At 36.9% G+C, this 21,219-nt stretch overlaps 1 protein-coding gene and 1 pseudogene across 3 annotated transcripts in view; one reads left to right on the top strand and one right to left on the bottom strand.

The window, feature by feature from the left end:
* Positions 1 to 21,219, top strand: part of BAZ2B (bromodomain adjacent to zinc finger domain 2B) — a 328,314-nt gene that overhangs the window by 35,505 nt on the left and 271,590 nt on the right. The window contains exon 1 of one of the 3 annotated variants that reach the window (XM_045479950.1): positions 17,239 to 17,259. The exons of the other annotated variants lie outside the window; for them this stretch is intronic. The gene's annotated coding sequence lies outside the window, so the exon portion shown is untranslated. Of the gene's footprint in view, positions 1 to 17,238; positions 17,260 to 21,219 lie in introns of those variants that run through there. 3 annotated transcript variants of the gene reach the window in all.
* LOC123598968 lies at positions 16,067 to 17,647 on the bottom strand (annotated as a pseudogene).

Below are 21,219 nucleotides of genomic sequence, written 5' to 3'. Positions count from 1 at the left end.
ATATTCGTTTAATGATACTTATGTATGATGTGAAATAATTACCCCGTTAAGTCTGGTTAACATCTATCACCGTACATAGTTACAAAATGTTTTTTCTTGTGATAAAAACTTTTAAGATATATTCCCCTAGCAACTTTCAAATATGCAATATAATTTACTATCTATAGTCACCACGCTGTATTACATCTCATGACTTATTTATTTTGTAACTGCAAGTTTGCAACTTTTGACTTCCTTACCCATGTCACCTATTCCCCTCCTGCCACTGGCAACCATCAATCTGTTCTATCAGCTTGTGGGGTTATTTGTTTGTTTTTAAGATTCTACATGTAAGTGAGATGATACCATATTTGTCTTTCTCTGACTTATTTCACTTAGCATAATGCCCTTGAGGTCCATCCACTTTGTCACAAATGGCAGTATTTCTGTTTTATGGTGGAGTAATATTTCATTGTACATACGAACATTTTCCTTGTCCATTCATCCATCGGTACATACTTTGGTTGCTTCTTGACTATTGTAAGTAATGCTGCTGTGAACATGGGGGTGCGTATATCTTTTTGAGTTAGTATTTTTTACTGTCTTCTAATGAATACCCAGAACTGGAATTGCTAGACCACATGGTAGATCAATTTTTCATTCTTTGAGGAAGCTCCATACTGGTTTCCATAGTGGCTGCACCAATTTACTTTTTTTTTTCTTTTTGTAAAGTTTATTTATTTATTTTGAGAGAGACAGCACTCGAGCAGGGAAGGGGCAGAGAAAGAGGGAGAATGTTAAGCAGGCTCCCTGCTATCAGCACCAGTCCCACACAGGGCTCAAACTCACAAAACCCTGAGGTCATGACCTGAGCTGAAATCAAGAGCCAGACTGTAACAAGGCCACCCAGGCGCCCTTGCACCAATTTAAATTGTTAACCAACAGTACACGAGGGTTCCATTTTCTGTTCATCCTTGTCAATACTTGTTATTTCTTGGATTTTTTGGATAATAGCCATTTTTTTAAATTTTTTTTTTAATTTTTTTTTTTTTTTTTTTTTTTTTGAAGGAGAGAGAGACAAAGCATGAGTCGGGGAGGGGCAGGGAGAGAGGGAGACACAGAATCCGAAGCAAGCTCCAGGCTCTGAGTTGGAAGCACAGAGCCCGAGGACGGGGCTCTAACCCGTGAACTGTGAGATCATGACCTGAGCCGAAGTTGGAGGCTTAACAGACTGAGCCACCCAGGCGCTGCTCCTTTTTTTTTTTTTTTTTAATGTTTGTTTATTTTTGAGAGAGAGAGAGACAGAGACAGAGACCCAGTGTGAGTGGGGGAGGGGCAGAGAGATAGGGAAACACAGAATCCAAAGCAAGTGCCAGGCTCTGAGCTGTCAGCACAGAGCCTGACGTAGGTAGGGCTTGAATTCAGGGACCATGAGATCATGACCAGAGCCAAAGTCGGCCGCTTAACCAACTGAGCCACCTGGATGCCCCTTGATAATGGCCATTCTAACAGATGTGAGGTGTACTTCGTTTTGGTTTTGATTTGCATCATTCTGATGATCCTTGATGTTGAGACACCTGTTGGCTATCTGCATATCTTTTTGAAAAAAATACTCAGATCCTCTGCCCATTTTTTAATTAGATTTTTTTTTTTTTATTTTGCTATTGAGTTGTAGTTCTTCCTATATTTTGGATGTTAACTTCTTATCAGATATATGATTTGTAAATATTTTCTCCCACGCAGTAGGTTGCCTTTTCTTTTTTTTTAAGTTTATTTATTTATTTTGAGAGAGAGTGTGGATGGGGGAGGGGCAGAGAGAGAGGGAGAGAGAGGATTCCAAGCAGGCTCCGCTCTGTCATCATGGACGAACTGCGAGATCACAGCCTGAGCTGAAACCAAGAGCCAAAGGCTCAACTGACTGAGCCACCCAGGTGCCCCCTCTTTTTTTTTTTTTTTTTAATGATGGTTTCCTTTTCTGTATAGAAGCTTATTAGTTTGATTTAGTTCTATGTGTTTACTTTTGCACCTTTTGCCTTTGATTTTGGTGTCAAATCTAAAAAATGATTGCTAAAGTCAATCTCAAGGAGCTTACCACCTTTGTTTTCTTCTAGTACTTTTGTGGTTTTAGGTCTTATGTTCAAGTCTTTAATCCATTTTGAGGTGATTTTTGTATATGTTGTAAGATAGTGATCCAATTACTTTCTTTTGCATGTAGCCATCCAGTTTTCCCCATACCATTTTTTGAAGAGATTGTCCTTTCCCCATTGTATATTCTTGCCTCCTTTGTCATAAATTAGTTGGCCATATATGCATGAATTTATTTCTGGGCTTTCTATTCTGTACCATTGATCTATGTGTCTTGGTTTGTTTTTATGTCAATATTCTACTGTTTTGATTTCTATAGTTTTGTAATACAGTTTGAAACCAGGAAGTGTGATGCCTCCAGCTTTGTTCTTCTTTCTCAAGATTGTTTTGGCTGTTTGGAGTCTTTTGTAGTTCCATATGTATTTTAGGATCTGTTTGTTCCATTTCTGTGAAAAATGCTATGGGAATTTAAATAGGGATTGCATTGAGCTGCAGGTTGCTTTAAGTAGCATAGAACATTTTAACAATATTAATTCCTCCAATCCATAACTATGGAATATTTCTTCCATTTATTTGTGTCTTCTTCAGTGTCTTACAGTTTTTAGTGTACAGGTCTTTCACCTCTTTGGCTAAATTCCTTGGCTTTTTTTTTTCTCTTTTATGTAGTTGTAAATGGGATTCTTTTCTTAATTTCTTTTTGTGATAGTTTGTTATTTGTGAATAGAAATTCAGCAGCTTTTGTATATTGATTTTGAATCCTGCAACTTTACTAAAGTTATTTATTACTTCTAGTAGTTTTTTTGGTGCAGTCTTTAGTGTTTTCTATTTATAATATCTTGTCATCAGCAAATAGAGACAGGTTTACTTTTCCATTTCCGATTTGGATGCCTATTATTTCTTTTTCTTGCCTAATTGCTCTGGCTAGAGTTTTCAAATTATGTTGAATAGAAGTGAGGAGAATGGGCATACTTGTCTCTCTTTTGCCTTGTTTCTGATCTTAGAGGAAAAAGTTTTAGCTTTCACCATTGAGAATGATGTTTGCTGTGGGATTGTCAGATAATGGCATTTATTATGTTGAGGTACATTCCCTTTATACCCATTTTGTTGAGATTTTTTAAATCAAAAATGGATGTTGAATTTTGTCAAATGCTTTTTCTACATCTATTAAGAGAATCATGATTTGTATCCTTCATTGTATTAATGTGGTGTATTATGTGATTGATATGTGAATGTTGCAGCATCCATGTATCCCAGGGATACATCCCACTTGATCATTGTGTATGATCCTTTTAATATATTGTTTATTTTGGTTTGTTATTTTTTTAAGTTTATTTACTTATTTATTTTTATTAATTTTATTTATTTTTTTAAGTTTACATCCAAATTAGTTAGCATATAGTGCAACAATGATTTCAGGAGTAGATTCCTTAGTGCCCCTTACTCATTTAGCCCATCCCCCCCTCCCACAACCCCTCCTGTAACCCTCTGTTTGTTCTCCATATTTATGAGTCTCTTCTGTTTTGTCCCCCTCCCTGTTTTTATATTATTTTTGTTTCCCTTCCCTTATGTTCATCTGTTTTGTCTCTTAAAGTCCTCATATGAGTGAAGTCATAGGATTTTTGTCTTTCTCTAACTAATTTCACTTAGCATAATACCCTTCAGTTCCATCCATGTGGTTGCAAATGGCAAGATTTCGTTATTTTTGATTGCTAAGTAATACTCCCTTTGTGTGTGTGTGTGTGTGTGTGTGTGTGTGTGTGTGTGTGTGTGTACGTGTACACCACACCTTCTTATCCATTCATCCATTGATGGACATTTGGGCTCTTTCCATACTTCGGCTATTGTTGATAGTGCTGCTATAAACATTGGGGTGCATATGCCCCTTCAAAACAACACACCTGTATCCCTTGGATAAATAGCTAGTAGTGCAATTGGTGGGTTGATTTTGGTTTGTTATCGTGTTGAGGATTTTTGCATCTCTGTTGGTCAGATATATTGGCCTATACTTTTCATTTCTTCTAGTGTCCTTGTTTGATTTTCTTATCAGGGTGATGCTGGCCTCATAAGATGAATTTGGGAGTGTTTCCTCCTCCTCTTCTATTTTTTTGGAAGAGTTTAAGAAGGTCATTTTCTTTTTTCTTAATGAAATAAATTTATAAGCCTGGAGTTTTTCCCCCCTAAACTGAAACTCTCATACCAACTGCTTTCTTGGCACTTATGCCTACATGTTTATGAGGCATCTCAAACTTAAGATTCTCAGTGTTAAAGTTGGAGGACTGACATTACCCAACTTTAATACGTATAATAAACCTATAGTAATCAAGGCAGTATGGTATTGGCACAAGAATAGACAGATCAGTGGAACAGATTGGAAAACCCAGAAATAGATCTACATCAGCATAAGCAATTGATGTTTGACAAAGCAAGGCAATAATAAAATGACACAAAGATAGTCTTTTCAGAAAATGGTGCTGTAATAACTGGACATCCACATGCAAAAATGAATCTAGACACTGACTTTACATCCTTTACAAAAATTAACCTAAAATGAATTACATACCTAAAAATTAGAAGGCAGAACTGGGGCACCTGAGTGGCTCAGTCAGTTAAGCATCTGACTCTTGATTTCTACTCAGGTCATGATCTCATAGGTTTGTGGGTTCATGCCCTACATCAGGCTCTGTATTGTCAGTGCAAAGCCTGCTTCGTATTCTTTCTCTCTTTCTTTCTCTCTCTCTCTCTCTCTCTTTTTCTCTGCCCCTCCTTGGTCTCTCTCTCAAAGAAATAAACTTATAAGAAAAAAGAAAAGAAATGAGTTTGAGTCCCATGTCGGCTTCTGCACTGATGGCACAGACCCTGCTTGGGATTTTCCTCTTTCCTCTCTCTCTCTCTCTCTCTGCCCCTTCCTGGCTTGCTCTCTCTCTCTCAAAAAAAAAAAAAAATAAATTAAATAAAATAAAAACAAAAAAGAAAACAAAATAAAAAACCTCAACAATAAGAAAACAACCTAATTTTATTTTATTTTTTTTCAAATGTTTATTTTTGAGAGAGAGAGTATGCGAGCAGGGCACAGAGAGAGGGAGACAGAGAATCCAAAGCAGGCTTTGTGTGATTAGCACAGAGCCTGATGCAGGGCTCAAACTCACAAATCATGATACTGTGACCTGAGCCAATGTCAGACACTTAACCAACTGAGCCACACAGGTGCCCCTAAACAACCTAATTTTAAAAGAGCCCAAAGATCTTGAAGCTCACCAAAGAAATCATGGTGGCAAATAAACACATTAAAATGCTCTACATCATATGTCATCAGGGAAATGCAATCTGAATCAACAATGATATACTACTACACACCTATTAAATTGTCCAAAATCTAAACACGGACAACATCAAATTATGGAGAGAATTTGAAGCAACAGAAATTCTCATTGATTTCTGGTGGGAATGCAAAATGGTACAGCCACTTGGAATACAGTTTCACAGTTTCTTACAAAATTAACCATATTCTTACCATACATTTTAGCAATCACTCTCCTTGGCATTTACCCAAATTTGTTGAAAACTTATGTCCACAAAAAAGCCTGAAGTTTCGTTCATGATTGCTAAAACCTGAAAGCAATGCAGATGTCCTTTAGCAGGTGAATGGATAAATAAACTGTGGTACATCCAGAAATGGACTGTTATTCAGTATTACAAAGAAGTGAGTTATCAAGCAATGGAAAGATGGAACCTTAATTGCTTATTACTGAGTGAAAGAAGCCAATCTGAAGAGGCTGCAGACTGTATGATTCCAAATATATGACATTTTGGAAGAGGCAAAACTGGAGATAGTAAAAAGATCAGTGTTTGCTAGAGGTTAGAAGAATGGGAGGAATGAATTAGGTGCAGCACAAAGGGTTTTTAAGGCAGTGAAACTACTCTGTATGATGTTATATTGGTAGACACATGTCATTATATATTTGTCCAAACCCATACGATGTATATACCAAGAGCAATCCCTAATGTAAACTGGACTTTGCGTGTTCTTAGGTTGTAACAAATCTACCACTTTGACTGAGTATGTTGATAATAGGTATGCATGTTTGGGGCCAAGGAAATCTCTGTACCAACCCATGAGTTCTGCTGCGAACCTAAAACTGCTCTAAAAAATACAATCTGTAAAAGCAACTAACCAATCAACGAACCCATACATATAACCAGAGTTTTTGCAGTGGCCTACAAGGCCCAACCTGATCTTCCTTACAGGGCCTCATGTCACTTCTTACTACATATACTCTGTATAGTATACTCTGGGCCTAACTACATTAGCCCCCTTGGTACTTCTTGTATAGGTAATAGGTAAAACATTTGCGTTTATGGAGCTTCTGGGTGGCTCAGTCAGTTAAGTGTCCGCCTCATGGTTTTGGCTCAGGTCACTATCTCACAGTTTTGTGAGTTCGAGCCCTGTGTCAGGCTCTGTGCTGACAGTGTAGAGCCTAGTTGGGTTCTCTCTCTCTCTCTCTCTCTCTCTCTCTCTCTCTCTCTTTCCCTCCCCCACTTGCATTGTCTATTTCTCTCAAAATAAATAAATAAACTTAAAAAAAAAGAAAAACATTTGCATTTGCTATTCCTTCATATAACCATATGGGTTGTTCTCAGCTCTTTCAAACAATTGCTTCAAAGTATTCTTCCACATGATTCTTTTCTTTAACACCCTAACCCACATTGCAAACTCTCCACCCTGCATTCCCTATCCCTTTTTTGCTGTATTTTTTCCTTTGGCACTTAAGGCTTTCACATATTTTTATTGTAATTTTCTCTCCTGAAGAAACCAGAATTATTTTTGTTTTTCTTTCTACCAAAAAATAGCATCTAGACAGCATTTGGCATATGGTGTGCCCTGAATATGTTTTGTGTGTGTGTGTGTGTGGGGGGGGGAGTACATGAATCTCATTGTACGATTACTATTGATTTACTCGTCTTTATTCCACTTGACTAAAGCTTCCTGAGAGGCCAGTGCTGCAACTTCTGTGTCTATTTCTTCAGTGTTTAGCACACATTGTTGTATTACATATGTTCAGTTATTAAAAGAATATACTTCTCACTTTACACAGGTATAATCATAACAGAATTACACATTGGATTTTTTTCTTTATGTTATAGGTACATTTTTGGTTGTTATGTGTTCTGCATAATTATATACATTATTTTGTTAACTTTCAAAACTCGCATGAAATCATGCAAGCAAGTCATAAAATAGATAACACTGAAAATTTTTCTTGAGTTGATAGTCATTTATTATTACAAGCATTTAAGTTTTCTAACTTGTGTTTTTAAAGGCAAGGTCTCAGTGAATATCCTAGTAAATCTTTAATTCAGTGACCTAGAGATACATCATGTTATAAAAAAAGGCATGAAGTTTAATATTTACAAAAGAGCCAATATATCTCCGTTATGAAAAGATCCCCTTTAAATAGTGTGAACTACTCTAGTGCATCTATATTTTTTTCTTGGCTACTTGTTTTATTTTAGAAAGGTATGTTTGTACTGGAAAAAGTTAAATTTGTGAAATGTATTCCCCTTCACCCTGCCAATTGCCATTTCCAGAATCACTCTTAAAAAGTTTGCTGTGTGGGGTGGTGCCTGGGTGACACAGTTAGTTGAGCACCCAACTCTTGATTTTGACTCTGGTCATGGTCCCACAGTTGTGGGATTGAGCCCTGCAGCATGGAGCCTGTTTTGGATTCTCTCTCTCTCTCTCTCTCTCTCTCTCTCCCCCCCCCCGCCCCCGCGCTTATGTGCTTTCTTTCTCTGTCCTCCACTCCTGTGCTCTCTCTTTCTCTCTCTAAAAAAATAAAAACAAAAAAGTTTGCTGTGTATTCTTTCAGAACTTTTTGTATGCATGTGACTACATATATACAAGAACTAAAAAATCTAGCATATATATGTATTATTCTGTAGTTTATCTTTTTTATCTTGTGTCACAGAAATCTACCATATCAGTATATAGAATGTCTTCTTTATAAAGATCACACTATGCTGTATAATTAATTATTCCTCTATTGACAGACATTTAGTTTGTCTCTAATTATGAGAAATGGTGGTTATACAAAGTTACATACTTTCTTTTCTGCAGTACAGTGCATTATGATTCTTCAGAGAGGTAAGTGGTGTGCAGAATTTCCTGAACTTACTTCACCAATAGAACCTTTATTTTCATGGAGCATGTAATTCTTTCAAAGAGCCTGTCATATCACTGATGCTCCATTAAATATATTTGGAGCTCTCGTCAATCTTCTCATTTTACTTATAATGAAATTGAGACTGAGTAAATGGAAAATTGGAACCATACCCTCAGTTTCTTGACTGTTGTTCCGTGTTGCTCCTGATGCTTTAAATTTAATCATCATTTAGTACTTTTTCCTGAATTCAAATAGGAAAGTTAAGCACTAGAATTTTTTGTAAGGGAAAAAATAGTTTTCATGTATTGATACTAGGAAAAGTTAACATTTGTATGTCCTTAGGTTTTTCTTTATATCAGCATGGGATATCTCAGTAGATAATTAGTGACAAGTGAAGACAGGTTAGATTTCGACCAGTTTGATACAGGTTTTCTTAAATAACTTAAAGTCCTGTGACATAAATGGACTAGTTCCTTTCTCATGTTTGAATAATTCTTTCAATTACTTGAAAAGTAAGAGTCACTTGAAAAGCAGTGTTAAGTTTGATTGTGCCTAGTAAATTTCTTAGCTCTTTCTTTTGCCTTTCTCTTCCTCATTCAGGTTCCTAGTTTTATTTCTTGTAGTATATAAGAAGACTGTAGTCATAATGTTGGATATGTTTTATGATAGAGATACTGTTGAATCTTTTTGCCATAATTGGTCTGTCTTACTTTTCCTTTCCTTGAGTTGTCAGGTTCCTCTAATCTTAGGGTACATTCAGAGTATGTTTTCTTTTCCTTATGTAATAATGTTTGTTTGGATCAGTTCTTTCGTGCGGTGAAAACAGTCATTGGAGGAGGAATTTATATTCCTCTTTCAGTAATTGTTTATAAAATTATTTGAATAATGAAAATAGATTTTTTTCTGATTATAAAGGTAATGAATACTCATATAGAAAGTTTAAGTAATACATGAAGAATTTATGTAAGATAGTTAAGTCACTTAAAATCCTATCTGGAGGTAAGCACTTTAACACTATAATATTGAACTTTCTTCTCTATAAGAATACATAACACATTTATAAATATAAGGTCATACTCTGTTGGCTTGTAATTTTCTCTTTTACTCAAGAAAGTATGTTGTGGAGCACTTTGCTTCATATCAATATAGAGAATATAAATCACTTCTTAATGACTACAAAGTCACTTTATGGATATACCCAAATTGCATTAATGCTCATTAATAGACATTTATTTATTTATTTATATGAAATTTATTGTCAAATTGGTTTCCATACAATACCCAGTGCACATCCCAACAGGTGCCCTCCTCAGTGCCCATCACCCATTTCCCCCTCCCTCCTACCCCCCATCAACCCTCAGTTTATTCTCACTTTAAGAGTCTCTTATGGTTTGCCTTCTTCCCTCTCTGTAACTTTTTTTTCCCCTCCCCCTCCCCCATGTTTCTCAGGATCCACATAAGAGTGAAAACATATGGTATCTGTCTTTCTCTGTATGACTTATTTCACTTAGCATAACACTCTCCAGTTCCATCCACATTGCTACAAAAGGCCATATGTCATTCTTTCTCATTGCCAAGTAGTATTCCATTGTATATATAAACCACATCTTCTTTATCCATTCATCAGTTGATGGACATTTAGGCTCTTTCCATAATTTGGCTATTGTTGAAAGTGCTGCTATAAACATTGGGGTACATGTGCCCCTGTGCATCAGTACTCCTGTATCCCTTGGATAAATTCCTAGCAGGGCTATTGCTGGGTCATAGGGTAGATCTATTTTTATTTTTTTGAGGAACCTCCATACTGTTTTCCAGAGCGGCTGCACCAGTTTGCATTCCCACCAACAGTGCAAGAGGGTTCCCATTTCTCCACATCCTCTCCAGCATCTATAGTCTCCTGATGTGTTTATTTTAGCCACTCTGACTGGAATGAGGTGATATCTCAGTGTGGTTTTGATTTGTATTTCCCTGATGAGGATGACGTTGAGCATCCTTTCATGTGCCTGTTGGCCATCTGGATGTCTTCTTTAGAGAAGTGTCTTCATTAATAGATATTTTGAATGGCTTCAAAGTTTTCCAAATTATGAGGAGTTCCCTCCTGAACATTTTGTAGATTTGGCTTTATGCTCTTGTGGTTATTTTTATAGTGTAATTCCTAAAAGAGAAATGGCTGGATCAAAATTTTGGTTATTGTTACCAAACTACTTTCCAAACAATGGTAACAATTTATACTCTCTCTAAAATTGTATGAGAGCATACTTGCTGCTACACCTTCAAAAAAACAAAACAAAAGAAAATACTTTTTGTGGGGGTGTCTGGGTGGCTTAGTCAGTTAAGTGTCTGACTTTGGCTCAGGTCATGATCTCATGGGTTTTGGGTTCAAGTTCCGCATTGGGCTCTGTGCTGACAGCTCAGAGCCTGGAGCCTGCTTCATATTCTGTGTCTCTCTCTCTTTCTGCCCTTCCCCAACTCATGCTCTGTCTCTCTCTCAAAAATAAATAAACATTAAAAAAAATTAAAAACCAAACAAAAAGCTTTTTTTTTTTTTTTTTTTTACCCTTTGATGATCTGGTTGGTCCATAATGATTACTCAAGATTGTTCAAATTTGTGTGTCTTTGATTATTAGTCAGATTTAATATATTTGCATGTAATGGACACTTTTTTTTTTTATAAGTGAACTCTACACCCAATGTGGGGCTTGAACTCACGACTCAGAGATCAAGTGTCCCCTGCTCTACTGACTGAGCCAGCCACGTGCCCCTTAAAATGGCCACTTTTATTTTTTCTGTATATTATCTGTTAGCATCTTTTACTTATATTTGTATTATACTATTAGGACTTGGCATGTATTTATTTCATCCTCACAAGAATTCTTTGAGGTAGGTTCTATGTCTGTTCTGTTTCACACTTGAGGAAACCGAGATGTGGTTAAATAACTTGCCCAAGATGACAGAGCTAGTGTATGGTAAATGCAGGATTCAAATCCATATTTTCTGTACTCTCAGTAAGGTCAGCCAGATTTACTTGAGATTCTGAATATATTTCATGATTTTAATTTAATTTATGAATTGGTAATAATTTGAAGCTATTTGTTTTTCAGGAATTTAGTAAGCTTCTAGATCTTAAAGGAAAAATATTTTACTAATGTTTGTAAGTTTTGGTCCTAGCATTTTAGGCTACCATTTGTAGATTTAGCTTAGTGTCCTCCTAACTTTATATGGTCTAAAAACAATTCCTATGAATGAAGGAAGATGTAGAGATTATTTTCCTAGATCTGGATGTATTTTTGAAGCTTTTGTATCTAAAATACATATTACATATCCATATTATAATATTTTTTTCTTTTGAAATTTTGATACCTTAAGTACATACTGGTTCACTATAATCATCTTTTTATACTTTTTGTAGATTTGGATCTACTGTCCCAATTTCTATTCTGTTAACTTGGTTTTGAGCCTTAGAATTTTAGAAGTGAAGGATCTTGAGTCTGCATTCCTCATTATACAGATTAGGAACCTTAAACATAGATTTGTAAATTAATTAGTGGCAAATGCTGTGGTTCAACTCTAAACAGCAATTTTACTTATCTCATTTGGGGCTTTTGGGTCCTTGCTTCTTTTTGGCTGAAGACTTATTAAGCATTACCAAGTTAATTAATACTTCAATCTATTTGTATTCTTTTTTAAAGTTTTTATTTATTTATTTATTTATTTATTTATTTATTTATTTAAAAAAATTTTTTTTTCAACATTTATTCATTTTTGGGACAGAGAGAGACAGAGCATGAACGGGGGAGGGGCAGAGAGAGAGGGAGACACAGAATCGGAAACAGGCTCCAGGCTCTGAGCCATCATTAATAGATCAGCCCAGAGCCTGATGCGGGGCTCGAACTCACGGACCGCGAGATCGTGACCTGGCTGAAGTCGGACGCCTAACCGACTGCGCCACCCAGGCGCCCCAAGTTTTTATTTATTTTGAGAGTGACAGAGGAGCAGAGAGAGAGAGGGAGAGAGAGAGGGAGAATGAATCCCAAGCAGGCTCTGCACTGACAAGGAGCTTGATCCTACCATTTGTGAAATCATGACCTGAGCTGAAACCAAGAGTTGGACACGACCAACTGAGCCACCCACGTACCCCATATGTACCTTTATATTATTTTTAGAACATGAGTGGGGGAGAGAGACAGAGGGGGGGGGAAGAGAGAGAGAGAGAGAGAGAGAGAGAGAGAGAGAATCTTAGGCAGGCTCCACACTCAGCATAGAGCTGGACACGGGCTCAATCCCACAATCCTGGGATTATGACTTGAGCCTGAATCAAGAGTTGGACATTCAACCAACTGAGCCACCCAGGGACCCCTATTTACCTTTATATTCTTAACACATAACTTCGTGCCTAGAATATGAAAAGCACTTGGTAAAATGCCTATTGAATTGAGTTTTTTATTTTTGAGAGAAAGGTGGGGGTGAAAAGGGAAGAGGGGCAGAGGGAGAGAGATTCTTAAACAGGTTCCATGCTCAGCGTGGAGTCTGATGCCAGGCTCAATCCCATGACTCCCGGATCATGACCTGGGCCAAAATCAAGAGTCAGATGCTCAACCGACCCAGCCATGCAGGTGCCCTGAATTAAATTTACTTATGTTTTTTTTTTTTTTGTTTCCATTTTTATTTTATTCTCTCTCCTCTTGAATGATTTAAATTTGTTTTCTACCGCATTTTCTTTAGGTTTTATTGTGATCACTCCTTTTATTTCATAGCTGATAGGTACTCGTATACTGAACAAGAACATAGGTGTTCTTCCTGAGTCCAGTGTCCTTCTGGAATTCTATGTTGAATTAATAAATGCAGGTGAAAACTTAAATAGTATTGCATCAAATTATAAACATGTAGATTTTTAGAATCTGAACTAAGATGCTATTTAGTTCAAAGGTCTCATGTAACAGTATAGGATAGAAATGACAAAATGGCAGAAATGTGTAAATTTGTTAAGATTAATTTGGCAATAATTATATAGCTTTGTAGCTGAACGAAATTTCTCAGAAATTGGTTTAGGCAGGCTTCAAGAAGGAAGGCAGTTTATAATTTCTGGAAATATAATATAACTGTTCAGAACTTTCTCATGAAGATCAATGCTGGTGGTTCAGGAGCTTTATACAACGATAGTCTATGTAAAACATCATGAAGTCAATATCAAAGGGGTTTTGGTAGTTTGCTTAGTCTCAAGTTTTAAGAATAGATAGGTAACTAACCCATATTCCAGTGATCATTCACTCATTGTTAATTTTTTAACTTCTTTGCCAAATCACGCATGCATACTATTAATTGAATTCTTAGGAATACACAAAAGACTGAAATGCTGACAGCCAATCATGGAAGTTGATTACCTGTGTGCAGATAGTCTTGAAGTAGAAACTAATAGCCAATAGAAAGCGTAGTCATTCTTTGCTTAGTTCTTTTGAATTCACTTTCTGAACTTGTTCTTTTTGTTTTAGAAGTGGTTCTGACTTATCAGTGATTTAGAATCACTGATTTAGTGACTCTAAATCACTTTGTCACTAAATTCAGAGTTGTAGGTAGTTAGCTGATTCCTAGGCTCTTTTACTCCCATCACTCCAGTGAAACTGTTCTTCTTGAGGAAGATCACTAACAATTGTTCATTGCTAAATTCTTTGTGGGAATTTTTCAATTCTCATGGATGATTTCTCTGTAGAAATTGACATATTGATATGTCATTACTTCTGTATTTTTGTTTATAAGTGAAAATGGCTTTTTTCCTTCTATATTTAAGAGTCTCTTATGTTTTTTGTTTAAAAAAAAAAAGTTCAGGTAATACAGAAATCTCACCATCCAGAGATAATTACTAAATGTGTTGGTGTAATTTATTACACTTATTCCTGTACCAGTATATACAAATATACTACTGAGCATTTTATTTTGGGAACCTGTTTTTCTTTTTTTTTTTTTTTTTTTTTTTTTGGGAACCTGTTTTTCATTCAACTATATGTCATGAATATTTCTGTATCATAACATATCAAAGTATATCATTTTAATGGCAGCAGAATATTCTGTTTTGTGGATATACTCTAATTTGTTTAACCAACCTCTTATTTCAGGAAATGGAAGCTTCTAGTTTTTTACTATTACAGAAATTGTTGAGAAATATGTGTGTGTGTGTGTGTGTGTGTGTGTGTGTGTGTGTGTGTGTGTGACCATTTTCTTAGAAAATAGTTATTGGATCAAAGAGTATGTACATTAAATTTTATCAATTTTGGTAGATTATTCCTGTACAAAACTTGCACTAATTTGTATGAGAGTTCCCTTTTCCTGATACTTTTAATCCTTACCAATCTAATAAGGAAAAAGTTGTATCTTACTTAGATTTGTATTTATTAGGTAAAGTATTAGAGTATTAGAGGTATTAGTATTAGAGGTAAATAATAGGGCTGTTTTTTTGGTATGTATTTTCTCTGGAATTGTCCACACATATATTTTGTCTACTTTTCTTTTGGGTGCGTGTCCTTTTTTTATTTATTCATAGGAATGAAACTTTTACCACATATGTTGAAAATATATTTTTAACAATTTGTTCTTTACTTTTTAGCCTTGTGTGAATAATTTTGTATACATTTAACTATATACATTTTCCATGTGAAAAAATTTTATTTTGTAAGTGCTACGATCTCTTTCTTTTCCTGTATGGTTTAGAGCTTTCGTATTAGAATACAGGCCAACCTGCTAGAACAAAGAGACCAAAGCTGCAGTGGCTTAAATGAGACAAAACTTTATTTCTCTTCCATGTAACAGTTTAATAGGGAGTGGTCCAAGAATGGCTTTGACAGTCCTACTATGTGAATTCCATCTGTGAATCCAAGGGGATGGTATTAGTTGTCACTTTCTTCCAGCATCAGGAAGGGAGAAAGAAGTGGAAGGTAGACCTGTTTAAAGAATATAACTGGGAAGTTGCACATATGACTTTGTTCATATGTGCTTGTTTATAACTTTGTCACAACATTGCAAGAGAGCATTGGGGAATGAAACTGCTAGCTGAGGGGGAGGTTCCCAGGTAAATCTGGGTTTTTGTGTGATTCTATCCTCCAGCTAGAAATAAGAGAATGGACATTGAGGGATAATGAGCAGTGTTTGACACAGATGCCACCTCTAGAAGGAGGCCATTCTCTGTGCTAAGGTGATAAAAATATTCCTGCTGATATTTTAAAATGTCTTTTTTGGTCTGATTTGGAAATCTAGAATTGTGAGTTATAGATCATTTAATTTTTCTCCCAGATTTTTAGCCCATTATCCCAATATTATTTATCGAATGCTTGTTCCTTTTTTCACTAATTTGAAATATCACTTTAAAAATACATATTAAGGGCATAGCACTGGGGTGGCTCAGTTGGTTGAATGTCTGACTCTTGATTTTGAGCCAGGTTATGATCTCATGGTTTGTGAGTTGAAGCCCCATATTGGGCTGTGTGCTGACAGTACAGAAAGTGCTTGGGATTCTCTGTCTCCCTCTCTCTCTGCTCCTTGCCCACTTGCTCGCTTTCTCATAAAGAAATAAATAAACAAACGTAAAATATATATAATATATATACATATATTTGGGGTGCCTGGGTTGCTCAGTTGGTTGAGTGTCCGATTCTTGATTTTGGCTGGGATCATGATCCCAGGGTCATGGGATCGAGCCCCACATTGGGCTCCATGCTGAAGGTGGAGCCTGCCTGGGATTCTGTCTCTCCCTCTGCCCCTCCCCTGATTGCCCGCGTGTGCACACACACGCACTCTCTCTAAAATTAAATAAATAAAAAATAAAATATATATTAAACCCATTAGGACTCATTTTGTATTCTTTGAATTATGTCTTTCATATTCTTCTGTTTTTAAACATCGCAAATAAGATTTCTTATTTCTCACCATTAAATGTCTAAATTTTGAATTCTTGGAGTGATGGCTCATGTTTATCAACATGGTCAACTGTAGCACCAGTCTTATAAACAGTAGCTTTTCCAGAGGTACTACCTTCACAATGAAGTGCCATGAGCTTTCCCAATTCAAACTTAGGCTTCTTTAGCATTTTTACTTCTCTAACAAGGACATCATGGAGCAGATAAATAGACTGACAAGCCTTTTCTTTCCTTTTTTTTAATGTTTATTTATTTTGAGAGAGAGAGTGAGCCTGATTGTGAGTGGGGAGGGGCAGAGAGAGAGAGAATCCCAAGCAGGTTCTGTGCTGTCAGTGCAGAGCTGGACGCGGGGCTCGATCCCACAAACTGCGTGATTATGACCTGAGTCAAAACCTAGAATCAGATGCTCAACTGACTGAGCCACCATGGTGCTCCTGGCAAGCCTTTTCTGTCTTTTCCAATTGTTAGGGTCAGGCGTAAGGCAGGGTAAAGATAGGAGTCAGAGGCTAAAAAATTTTAGCAGTCAAAGGCTTTATTTGGGAACTAAGGTCTTGGGTGAGGTTTTGTGACTCAGGGAGAGAGAGAAGAGTCAGGGAAGTCGCCCCCAGGTGTGGTGGGGTGGGGTTTTTAAGCTGCAGCAGTTCAGGGTTTAGGTCTGGGTGGGCCTTTTTCCTTGTCAGGTCTTGCTGTCGCTCGGTGATTGGTTGACCTCCAATTCGTTCTGGCAGCTACTAGGGGCTTTTCATTGGGTTGAGCTGGCAAGATGGCCGTCTCTTCTACTGTGGTTCCAAGGACATCCTAACACCAATGGTGTCTGGAGTTATTGACCATTTCTTTCAATTCACCTGTCTGCACCTCTTAGGTCATGATTTCCATCATCTTTTACCAAATTTGTTGGTGCCGAGCATAAAAAGTCTTCTGAATCTGGTTGTTGCATTTTTTAGTAAAACCAACACAAAACAGACAAAATAACTTTTGGGAGTATTGACATCAAACATGACCTTCAGTCATGTAATGCCATTTTTTGACCATGGAACACATTTTTTTATAGGTAAGATCCATGCCATGGAAATTAGGCAGTTTTTGCCCTGACCATCCTCAGTTCTAAATGTACCTTCATCATTCTGCAGGTAAGCAAGGCTTAATTCATAAACATGACACTCAAGGCCATCAGATGCAATTTTGTTTCCTTGAGCTTTTGTAATTAGTGTTTTTTCAATGTTACTTTATTGAACATAGCTGGTGCTTTCACATCATACCAATCTTTCTTAGAAGATGGATCAACCACTTTTTTCTTGGCTCCCTTTTTGCTGCCTTTTGTAAGGTGCTTGTTCTTGCCACTTGCCATGGCACTGCTCACGGAGGCAGAAGGGTTTCTTTCATATTCTTATTTCTTCCTCAATACCTTAATTTTAATTGTTAGCTGTATAAGTTTTGGTATTTATTTATTTTTTTAAGATTATTAACTTATTTTGAGAGAGAGCTAGAGAGTGCACGAGGGACAGAGAGAGAGAATTCCAAGCAGGACTGCACTGTCAGCACAGAGCCCAGCATGGGGCTTGAACCCACCAAGTGTGAGATCATGACCCGAGCTGAAACCAAGAGTTGGACGCTTAACCAACTGAGCCACCCAGGCGCCCTAAGTTTCGATATTTCTTAGGACAGACCTCTCATCTTTGCTCACTTATTTCAGAATTCTTATGTTAGTTGCTTTTCTCAGGTATGTTTTGACCATTTTTGTCAAGTGACAGAAAATAATCCTGTGAGTTTTGACTAGAGTTGAACTAAATTCACAAATTTTGATTCATTCTATTTTTATTTCATTTTATAACTTACTTTACAGAGAGAAATTTTCCTGGGTGTAGAAAGCAGTCTTTCATTCTTGTTTCCTGGTATGTGTCTTCTTCATTAATCTTTTACCTACTGTGTTTATTTCATACCTTTTAATGACAAAATTTTTGCCTGGGGTTTTCTTCTAGATGAGTCGTCTTCATATAAGGGCAGATTTATAAAGAATTACTATTTGCTTAACAATATATAGGTAGATTCTTCTTGACTTCCTTCTCTGTTTATCTGTATACTGTTTTGTATCCTGAAGGCTTTGATACTATAGATTTATTCAGTCATTTAGTTCATCATTCAAAAGCCTGAGAAGTTAGGGAGGGAACTGGTCTTTGTTTTTGTTGATTGTTATTTTGCTTTCTTTGTGACCATTGCATTCATATGTAGATTCCTACCTTTGGTAAAACTGCCTGCCCAGGTCCCAATTCTGTTTTTACTCCCATTTTATTTACTTTTTAAAAAATATTTTATTTTAATTAAAAAAAATGTTTATTTTTTCATATATATTATTTTTATTTTAAGGAACTTTGTTGTTTTTTTAAAGAAATTTATTTATTTATTTTGAGAGAGAGAGGAAGCATGGGGGGGGCAGAGAGAGAGGGGGAGAGAGAGAATCCCAAGTAGGTTCCACACTGTCAGTGCAAAGTCTGAGGCAGGACTCGAACCCACGAACTGTGAGATCAAGACCTGAGCCGAAGTCAGATGCTTAACCAACTGAGCCACAGGTGCCGTTTTTTCTTTTTTTTTAATTCTCAAGCTAGTTAACATACAGTGTAGTCTTGGCTTCCAAAGTGGACCTAGTGAGTCATCACTTACATATACACCTAGTGCTCATCCCCAGAAGTGCCCTCCTTAATGCCCATCACCCATTAAACCCACCCCCCTCATCAACTCTCAGTTTGTTCTCTGTATTTAAGAGTCTCTTCTCTTTTGCTTCCCTCTCTGTATTTATCTTATTTTTCCTTCCCTTCCCCTATGTTGATCTGTTCAGTTTCTCAAATTCCACACGTAAGTGAAATCATGTGATATCTGTCTTTCTCTGACTGACTTATTTCGCTAATTATTCCTCCAATTCCATTGTGCAAATGGCAAGACTTAATTCTTTTTCCATCTTTGGGTAGTATTCCATTGCATATATATGTATACATACACACACACACACACCACATCTTCTCAATTGATTCATCAGTTGATGGACATTTGGGCTCTCTCCATAATTTGGCTATTGTTGATAGCACTACTATAACCACTGAGGTGCATGTGCCCCTTGGAATCAGCATTTTTGTATCCTTAGGATAAATTCCTAGTAGTGCAATTGCTGGGTCATAGGGTAGCTCCACTTTTAATTTTTTGAAGAACCTCCATACTGTTTTACAGGGTGCGTACGCCAGTTTGCATTCCCACCAACAGTGCCGTAGGGTTTCCTTTTCTCCACATCCTTACCAGCATCTGTTGATCTGCAAGTTGTTAATTTTAGCTATTCTGAGCAGTGTGAAGTGGTATCTCATTGTGATTTTAATTTGTATTTCCCTGATGGTGAGCAATATTGAGCATCTTTTCATGTATCTATTTGGCATCTGGGTGTCTATTATGGAAAAGTGTCTATTCATGTCTTCTGCCCATTTCTTCACTGAATTATTTGTTTTTTGGGTGCTGAGTTTGGTTAAGTTCTTTATAGATTGTGGATACTAACTCTTTATTTGACATGTCATTTGTAAATATGTTCTCCCATTCTGTCAGTTGCCTTTTAGTTTTGCTGATTGTTCCCTTCGCTGTGCAGAAGCTTTTTATCTGGATGAGGTCTCAATAGTTCATTTTTGCTTTTACTTCCCTTGTCTTTAGAGACATGTCAAGTAAGAAGTTGCTGTGGCCAAGGTCAAAGAGGTTGCTGCCTGTATTCTCTTGTAGGATTTTGATGGTTTCCTGTCTCACATTTAGGTCTTTCATCCATTTTTGAATTTATTTCTGTGTATGGTATAAGAGAGTGGTCCAGTTTCATTTTTCTACATGTTGCTGTCCAGTTCTCCCAGAACCATTTGCTAAAGAGACTCTCATTTTTTCATTGGATATTCTTTCCTGCTTTGTTGAAGATTAGTTAGCCATGTATTTGTGGGTCCATTTCTGGGTTCTCTATTCTGTTTCATTGATCTATGCATCTTTTTTTTTGTGCCAGTACCATACTGTCTTGATGATTACAGCTTTTAATACAGGTTAAATTCTGGGATTGTGATGCCTCCAGCTTTGGTTTTCTTTTTCAACATTTCTTTGGCTATACAGGTCTTTTGTGGTTCCATACAAATTTTAGGATTGTTCTAGCTCTGTGAAGAATGCTGGTGTTATTTTGATAGGGATTGCATTGAATATGCAGATTGCTTTGGGTAGTATTGACATTTTAACAATATTTGTTCTTCCAATCCATGAACGTGGAATGTTTTTCCATTTCTTTGTGTCTTCTTTAATTTTTTAAATAAGCTTTCTATTGTTTTCAGCTTACAGATTTTTTTAGCTCTTCCTTTAAAAAATTTTTTTAACGTTTATTTATTTTTGAGAGAGAGAGACAGAGCATGAGCAGGGGAGGGGCATAGAGAGAGGGAGATACAGAATCCGAAGCAGGCTCCAGGCTCTGAGCTGTCAGCACAGAGCCCGACAGGGGTTGAACCCATGAACCATGAGATTGTGACTTGAGCGGAAGTCAGACGCTGTTTTATCTCCCCCCATTCACATACACGCACCCCAATCCCACCAAGCTGTCTCCCTCCAACTACGGAGATCATACTGCCACTCCCCAGATTGATTTCCTGGGTGTTGCAGGTGATCTGACCTCAATACAGCTGTGTTTCAGGTATGAGGAAAATCCTAATCCCCCTACTTCTCCACCATCTTAACTCCCTGTTTGTTTAGAGCATGAGTGGGGGAGGGGGAGAGAGAGAGAGAGAGAGAGAGAGAGAGAGAGAGAGAGAGAATCCCAAGCAGTCTCCACACCTTCAGCCCAGAGCTTGACGCAGGATTCAATCCCATGAACCATGAGATCAGTGCCCAAAGTCAAGAGTCAACACTTAATTGACTGAGCCACCCAGGTTTTCCTAAAGATTTTATTTTTAAGTAATCTCTACATCCATCATGGGACTTGAACTCACATCCCTAAGATCAAGACTCTCATGCTTCTCAGACTGAGCTAGCCTGGAGCCACTTTACTCCAACTTTAGATTGCCTACATGATGAATATTTGAATATTTGAATATTTGCCT

Source organism: Leopardus geoffroyi, chromosome C1 (assembly GCF_018350155.1).
Source record: "Leopardus geoffroyi isolate Oge1 chromosome C1, O.geoffroyi_Oge1_pat1.0, whole genome shotgun sequence".
NCBI lineage: Eukaryota > Metazoa > Chordata > Mammalia > Carnivora > Felidae > Leopardus > Leopardus geoffroyi.
Note: the sequence above shows the minus strand (reverse complement) of the source record. Positions and strands in the feature narration are given on the sequence as shown.